Raw genomic sequence first — 9,186 nt, forward strand, 5'->3', positions numbered from 1 at the left:
AGTTTTTTGCATTCCAAGCATTTCTTTTGTGATAAAGTAAATAACTGTCTTATAGCTGATATCTCTTCTGTATATTGAGTACCTTTTTATAGAATGGATTCCATGAACCTCTTTAAGGGAGACCCTAGATATGAAACATACCTAAGAGTAGGGGGAGTCTGGTACATGTGCAAAATGCTTCAGACAAGGTGTATCCATGTAGAGATGTGAGGATCCTGCTTTTGGGAGAGTCATGATCAAGCAGAATGGAAGTGTCTTGGAAAGACCATGGAGCAATGTAGGTAGACATAATTATATAATTGTTTCCAGTCTGCTAACCACATGATTTAGAGATGTCTTTTTTTTTGATTAGATGTGTAGAACTGGGGGTGTCTTCAAAAAAGCCAAGTTATCTTCAGCCTACTCTCTTGCCCCAGTCCTTTCCAGTGCTTTGTATGTATTTAGATTCCTTTTCTCTAACGTTCTCCTTTTCTAGTGTTTGGTGAAAGACAGTGCTATAGGGGGAAAGGCCTTGAGGTCTTCTCCCCTCTGAGGCCATGTGGCCCTGTGAAAGGGATCTGGATCTTTGGTCTCTACTCTAGATGAACAGAATGGAGCCTCCAATCCTGTGTGTTTGGAAAAGTCAGTAGAGTTCTTTGGTACCCAAGAATTCCAGAGTCTGAGTTTACAGCCAGCATTGATTCCCTGAGGAGCAAAGAATGACTTTCTAGACCTAGCCCAGTGGTAGCTGAGACAGGGACTCACCTGAGAGCCAGGCTGACATGAACCTGGTGGAACCCATGTTATGTAGAAACTGAGCTAAGACTGTGTTCCTGAGTTGTTGGGGGGGGGGGGAAATGTTTGTAATTTATTTTTGTTTTACCTTTAAAGTAAATATCACTTTGTAAAAAACTGATTGACATTGAGTTCTTTAAAAAGAACTGTGGTTCTACTAACCAATAAATAGAACAGTGGGAAGAACTCAACCAGTGGAGGCTCAAGCTGATGGCCTTAGAGAAGAAACTCCATAAACCCCTCCTAGTACCCTAAGAACAGGAAGGAGCAGATGTAGCTGGTCTGACTCCAGAAGAGTGAGTGAGAGCTTACTTGCTATATAAGCTTTATTATAGAGATTTTCTTCAGAATTCCAAGGTGGGATATAACAAGTAAGTAAGATGAGAATATCCTAAATCACTTCTTTTAGGGATTGTCCTACTCTAAATTGAACCTAGTATAGGGGAGTCCAGAGCAGGAAGTCTTGTGGGAGTCTATCTCCCTTATCTTTCCACCCCTTCAGGTCCCAGGTCACATCTGCTCTCACAAAAAATGCATTACAAATATTTTGACACATTTTATGACCTTTTACATTTGACCTCTTTGTGATAGAACTTCTAGGTCAAAGGTTATAAATAGTTTAGTGGCTTTTTGAATAATTCCAAAGTTTTAGAGAATGTTAGATCAGTTCCCAGTTGTGCCAACAGTGTGCCTGTTTTCTCAGATCCTTGCCAATGTGATTATTTTTGTCTTTAGCATCTTTTCCAATTTTGAGATGAAACCTCAAAGCTGTTTTAATTTGAATTTCTCTTATCATTGGCTATTTGAAGGCTTTTTTCATATGGTTGTTATTATTTACATTTCTTCTTTTTAAAACTAATATTCCTAGCTTTTGACCACTTGTATATTGGAGAATGATCCTTGTTCTTCCATATTGTGCCTATTTATGTATTTTTAACATGGGGGTGGGAATCTGAGCATTTAAAAGAAACATAAAGGAAAGAGACAGTGAAGAGGGAGAGACTGAAACAATTTTTGCTGTCTTCCCTCCCCCATCCCTTACAAACCTTAGGAAAGAGGAAGGAAGGAAAAATTTAGCAGATGTCCAACCAATTTATTCAAAAGTTTCAAATCAAAAAGAATGGGGGAAGAATAAAACTGCCTATGTACATCCTCCAAGCTAGATGCCATGGGGAATATCTACAATTAAGGGGGAAGAATATCAGTTGAGACACTCAGGAGTTTACAGAAGGCAGAATTTGAGAAAAGAGCCATCAGGAAAACCCATGGTCTAAAAAGGCTGTGCACAGATGCTCCAAGCTTAGGCAGTAATCACGAGGACCAGATGGTTCTAATGTTGGAGGAAAATCCAATCTTACAGGTACCACTGAGACTTGGTGAATTCAATGACTAAGTCTGGGTAGCTATGCCTTATTCAAAAGAAATAGGATGTATATCACAGTATATTTGTTAACCTTAAGTATTATCCCTTTTCTAATTGAGTACAGAAATTCTTCCTTAACCCTCTATATTCTGGCACATGAGAATGTAGAGTTCAGGAGAGACACAAATAGAAGAGAGTGGGAAAGAGAGAGACAGAGACAGACAGATGAAGAAAGAGAAAGAGGGAAGAGAAGAAGAAAAAAGAAGAGAAGAAAAAAGAGGGAGGGAGAAAGAAAGGAAGAGAAAAAAAGAGACCAAGAGAATGAGAGAGAGGGAGAGAGAGAGAGAGAGAGAGAGAGAGGGAGAGAGAGAACACTTTTGGATATATTTCCCTTCTCTACCCCTAATTTATTCTTTGCAACATATATAGTAATATTTCACCTGAGAGGACATTTAGTTTGTTTCAGTTTAGACTTAATTTCTAGATCTAAAAATAATTTTCTTAAAATAATATAACAATTTTTTGTATTTCTCAGTAAAATTTATCCTAAGTTAAATTCAGATTCAAACTCAGGTTACTTAAATGGTTAAGCTGCTTTGGACCATGAAAACAAAAGAAACAGGATAGGAGTGTGGGTGGGTGGGATAGCATCTTATTTTAACAAGATATACCTAGGTGAGAGAATCAAGGATCACAGATGGGTGCAGAGCATTAGGGTAATGACCAATGGAGGTAAAAAAAACAGAAGAGACTTCATGAGACCATGCCACATACCACTTAGACAAAAAGAGGAAATGGGGGAGAGTTGAGGAACCGGATCACAAGCCTGGCACAAGGACTTCATAGTGACGGGAAGACTTCAATCATCTAGATATCCGCTGGAGTTCTTTCTTTGCCAACAGCAGAGCAACTAATAACCTTTTGATTTGCCTTAATGATAATATAATTCTTTAAATGATAGAAACTAAGTGGGAAAATTTTATTCTGGATCTGATTCTTATTGACTTGGAAGATCTTATCATTGGGATGTGTATGATGGGAACATTGTAGAGAAATGACCGCTGTACCTGCCTTTTAGAGTTTAGAATAGAGGAGAGGCAATCTGGGCATCACTAAACATGTATGCACTCAAATGTTTGGTAAAATAGATTGTGAAGAGTTCATGAGAAGGATGAGTAACATCTCATGAACTAAAATTGCCCAAGGAGGGATGGGAAACTGTTATGGATGAAATTGCAAAGACTCAAAGGGAAAAAAAGACAATGAGAAGGAAAAAGGGGAGCTGTCTGAAGTACCTAATGAAGATCTCCAGGGAACTCACCAACCAGCCAGAGGGCATATATAAGAATGCCATGGTCTTATAAAAATTGCATCAGGAATGCTAAAACACAGAATGAGCTGAGATGTTATTGGCTGACCTCGAGGGCCACAGCTTCCTGGAATAAGGAGGTGATAGAACCCCTGAATTCTGCCAAAGTCAGACCCCATCTGAAGTGCTGTGTTCAGTTTTCAGCACCAAAGTTTTAATAAGAACATAGATAAGCTGGAGAAAGTCCAGAATAGATCAGCCAACATGGTGAAGGGCCTTAAGTCTATGTCTTATGATAATTAACTCTCTTTCAATTGAAGTGGGATGCTGTGCCTGGAGAAGAAAAGACTTAGGGGATACGTGCTATCTGTAATTAAGAGACTGGCATGTGGAAGAGAGGTTAGGCATGTTCTCTTTGTCCCAGAGGGCAAAACCAGGAAGATTGGGTGGAATTTGCAAAGAGGTGAATTGAGGCTTGATGTTAGGAAAAACTTCCTAAGCATTAGTATTATCCAATCTCTATTGGATTTCCTAGGGAGCTAGTAGGTTCCCCAATCCCTTTCATCCCCATGCAGATCTTCAGGCAGAGGTTGAATGACCATCTATTGAGTACATTGTTGTAGCAAGTCTGTGATTCTGTGAAGAATGTAGGTGGAAGTATCAGTCTAAGAAAGCACAGACCTGAACTCTTTCAAATGGTGATGGATGGAAAACTCATAGGAACGTCATAGTCAGATTCCAAAACCCCCAACTCAAGGATAAAATATTAAGAGCAACAAGAAAAAACAATTTAAATATGATTGTGCCACATTTAGAATCACACAAGACCTAGCAGTGGAGAAACTGAAGGACTGCTGGTTTTGGAACACTATATATTGAAAAGCAAAAGAACTGGGCTTCTGGCCAAAAATATCATACCCAGCAAAGTTTAGAATAATCCTGAGTGGAAAAAAATGGGCATTTGATCAACTGTCAGACTTACAGGACTTTGTTTTAAAAAAAAAAACAACCCCAAAGCAAACCTGGACTTAATAGAAGATTTAACATACAAGAGCCAAGAGAAACATACCGAAGACTGGTTACAAGGATTTAATAAGGACAGACGGTTTACCTTTTATGTATGTAAAACATAAAACGTATGTCTAAGATTGTCATTAGTAAGAAAGATTGGGGTAGAACTGAGTATGATACGACTAGAAAGTAAAACCATCTAGGAACAATTAAAAAGAGTAATTATCTTATACTAATGAGGAAGAATCGACACAGAGGAATTGGATGGGGGAGGAAGGCTGGTAGTTCTGGTAACCTACTTTTACCGGGAATGGGTTCAAGAGGGAAATATTATATATATGTATGTATGTATGTGTGTATGTATGTATGCATGTATACGTATATACACATACAGATGTATCTAGAAGGGTATATGTCTTCTAAATTCAGAAGCAATAAAATGATAAGGGAATAGGGAGGGGGGAGAGGATAGGAGAGGGATCTTTAGAGGTGAAGGTGAGAGAATAGGTTAAAAAGGGGTATTGAGATTAACGAGAATGGGAGGATAAGGGAGGGATCTCTGGGACATAAGGGAGGGGTTTCTAGAGGGGATGGTGAGGGAATAGGTTAAAGGGGGGTATAGAAGGGTGTTTAGATTTATAGGAATAGGAGGGGATACGGGAGGGATCCTTAGATGGGGGGCAGGCTAAGTAATAGGAGGGCAAGGTAGTGGGTAAAAGTAAACTAGAGGAGTGAGGAGGGATAGGAAATAAGAGATATGCACAAACATAAAAACAAAGATCAGGTGTAGAATTTGTTAGGAAAAGTATATGTATGTATGTGTATAAATGTATATGTGTATGTATATATCTCAATATATAAATATATCCACATTTAATTGTGGCCTTCTTGTGTTGGGGTCGGAGGGAAGGACAAAGTAAAAAGTGCACAGCAAAGAACAAAAAACTTAGAAGGAAACAAAGAAAAGATGGACAGCGCTCAACACAACATGTAGTATTTATTATATAGGCTTTGCTGAAATGAAAATTTATCATTATATATTTTGAATCCTATCATGTTCTGCCATGCACATGATATGTCTTTTTTCTCTTTTTTTAGTTTATATTCAAGTTTCAATATTTAAGTTTATCACATTTCTTTTTCTTTCCTCTAGTTTGTATTTGAGTTCTTGTCTTTGAGTCTAAAATTAAAAAAAAAAAAGGAGAGACCCTACAACCTCTGAGAAAAAGAGGAAAAAAACCAAATGGATAAAAACCAAGGAATTGTGTGACTACAGAGAGAGGAAACAAAATCATCTACTGAGTAAGGTATTATGGGGGAGAGGGACTAGAGAGGGGTGGTGGGCTTGAGGAATATTACAAGAGAAAGATTTAGAACAGCCTTAAGGGGAAATGTGATAAAGAATTAGCAAAGATCAGCAAAGATGGTTGATTTCCTATGAGTGCCCTCTCCAAGCCAGAGTCATAAAACCATTATGGCCAAATTCACTACCATTTAATTCTTTTTCTCATCCTGGGCTATTACTACAGGGCTTGAAAATGGATTCAAGCCCACCAGGGTTGAGGGATGGCATGATAGATTAGAAGATGAGAGATTTTGCAGAGGCAGAGAGGGGAGGTTTTGAAATGACTAAATGTCGGGGCCTAGGTAGGGAGGAAAGCAACAGAAGCCAGAAAGAGGCTAAGTTACTGGGAGACGAGGGAGAGACTGAGGACCCAGAAATCAATTTGAGAGTGGAGAGTACATTTGATAGAAGTGGAGGAATGTGAGGAGTTAACGTTAAAGGAAGTTATTGGAGTAAGAGAGAGAGTGCTCTGAGTCAGGCAAGTATGCTATCTTAACATTAGGAATGAGTTCACCTCTTGAATTTCTGGGAAAGAACTGAGGAATAGAGACACGGGAACTCATGGTTAGGTCAAAGAACAGGGTTTATGATTGCAAGGCAGAAGGACAGGTGGAGTGATAAGTAGTGATCGGATAAGGGAATTTCAGAGTTCATGAACATGGAAATGGAGCATATGTGGGTGCTGACAAAATCGAGAGTATGGCCATCTTTGTGTGTTGCTGAAGTAGATGGTGTTAGTGTGTTTGATGGAGTATCACTACGGTTATTCCTTCTATGTTTCAGGGGTTAGTGGTGTGGTGTTCCTTTGATCTGGAAAATCTGCATAAAATTTTTGGCCCTCCCTTTGTACCAGAGAAGAAGTCTGAATTATTAAGAGATAAAATATGTTGATATGATAGAACATCATATATATTTTTTTTATGTACTTCTGAGTTTCTAAACTTGTACTGTATTCTCCGTTGGTCCTCGTGTGTTGTCTGCAGCTTCCACAAAACTCTCCCCAAAATTCCCATTTAATTTCTTATGCCAGCCCACGATATATCGAAACCGTGATGGGGAAAGTCATAATGTCAAAGGGATACCTGTATATCTGTTGAAGTCTCCTTGTATGAGGGGATGAATTGTGAAGGGGAGAAAGACTGGTTCAGAATCACTGGGATGGGGAGGGACTGATAAGGTTGTTAATCCCTGGGGAATGAGATCAGCTAGGTTTTTTTGTCTACGGAAGTCAGGTGTCAGAGTGGATTTCTCAGAGAGCCAGAGGAGGGGACAAGTGCTCAGAATTGAAGGCATAGTGTTTCCCTCCTTTCCTCAAGGCTGAAGACTTCATAAACTGGTTTTTCTTCTACTTCCTGGAAGGGGGGTTGTCTGGTGTCTAGTGTTTTTCCGCTTCCCAAGGAAGGCTGGAGACCAGGCAGGAGACTCTGGTTTTAAGAGAGAGCATGTGAGATTGGTTACCTTGAATATTTATGGCAAATGGGCCAATAATAGGGATTACAGAAACCAGCAGCCATAATGGCTGCTCCCAGGACACAATGAGACTAGGCCATGGGAGCCAGAGTTTGGTCCTGAAGGAGGAAGAGCAGTTTTGAGGCATAAATTGTACGCTCTAGTGATGTTTATGACCTGCTGTTATGGGGATCTTCTTACCCTAAAGAAAGAATTAGAAGGTCTAACCATCCTGTGTATTATGTAAACACCTCAAAATAACTGCACACCCAGTCCCATCCATCTGGCAGGTGGCCAGTATGGATGGGAACACTGAGAAACTGAAGAAGAATTTAAAGAACACAAGGGCATTGCACACCCTCAATCTCCTGGTTTCGCTCTCATCCATAGAATGTAATGAGGTAGAGGTAGGTTGGGGAGGAATCTGGAACCCTGAGTCTGGGATTCCATGAGAGGCAAAACCAGGCTCATTGATATTTTCTGAGGCTGGTATATATCTATCTACATATCCTTACTGTGTGTTTATCTTAGAAAAGAGGGCAGGAATATAGTGCATAATCCTGCTGTGTTCCTACTCCATAATGAATTGAGAATTTGAACTTTAAAAGGGGATCACAAAAGAATGTGGGTAGGCAGTATGGCACCATGATGTGAGCGGTAGCCTGGGAGACAGAAAAACCCAAGTCCAAATTCGACCTCTGACATTTGCAAGCACGAGCAAGTAACTTAACCTGTCTATGATTCAGTTTCTTCTTCTGCACATGGTGCCCCTTATGGGACCACTCCCCAAACTGGACACTTGGTCTGGGGTCCCCAAAGGGTGCGGTTACTACGACTCTCCGGATTTGAGGAGTAAACCTGAGGGTTTCTTGTACCATTGCTCATGAACCCCTACTGGGCAAAGGCTTTGATTAAGATTTTATAGTAATAACAGTTGGTACAAAAGCATTCTCTCCAAAAGTTTGGTGTTCACTTTCCCACAAATACCCGCAGGGTATATGGAGAAAGTAGGCAAAAATGTTAAGTACAAAATTAAAACAAGGCACATGTGGTAAAGGAGTGAGTCACAACTCTTGCCTACTGGAAATTCTTTACTTCATTTGTAGAGTCTTAACAAATCTCCCCTTTCGTGGAGCTCACTGTTGGGGGCTGAGGGTCAGTGCCTTTGTTGAATCCATAGACAGTACTTCTTTCTGCCATGAGGTGCCACATTTTTTGAACCTGCCTTTCTTTAGTTGAATATGATTCCCAATGAATGTCTTGTCTTCTACAGACCCAGTGTCTCTGATCCTGTCTAGAAGCACTAATACTTGTCCAACCTTCCTGATGACGTGAGGGACAGACCTCTTGAACTCCAGTTCTTAAACTGGAATCCTCTGAACCAGAACTCTTTATTCATTAGACTGGCTTATCTCTTAACAGACAGATTGATCTAGCTTGCTGTGCTTACAGGTAGCCCAAGAGATGTGAGATTTGATCTCAACCAATCATGAGATATTTCCTATGTAGCAACGTTTGCCTTTCATCCAGTGGCGAAAACCCTAAAATCCTTTCAAATGATTAGGAATGTGTGTGTGTGTGTGTGTGTGTGTGTGTGTGTGTGTGAGAACTTAATTTATGCTTTTGATAAATCAAAGTGTCTGGCCCTTCTGTGATTATGTTAATTTCGGTAAGGATAACAATATCTATAGAACTGACTTCACATACTTGTGAGGATTTAAAGAAATAACATATGTTGAATGCTTTGCAAACAAGAAAGCGACATATAAATGAAAGTGCTTATCATTACAATGAAGTGAGAAAATCTTCCAGATTCCTCTTGCTAAGGAAAGAGATACAGAAGAATCATCAGATTCTAGGGGATCAAGCCAGTGATATCACTTCCTTGTGTTTGTTGATCTATCCCTTTCTACGGCTAAGCACATTTTTGATTAA

Source organism: Trichosurus vulpecula, chromosome 6 (genome assembly GCF_011100635.1).
Source record: "Trichosurus vulpecula isolate mTriVul1 chromosome 6, mTriVul1.pri, whole genome shotgun sequence".
In the NCBI taxonomy this organism is placed as follows: Eukaryota; Metazoa; Chordata; class Mammalia; order Diprotodontia; family Phalangeridae; genus Trichosurus; species Trichosurus vulpecula.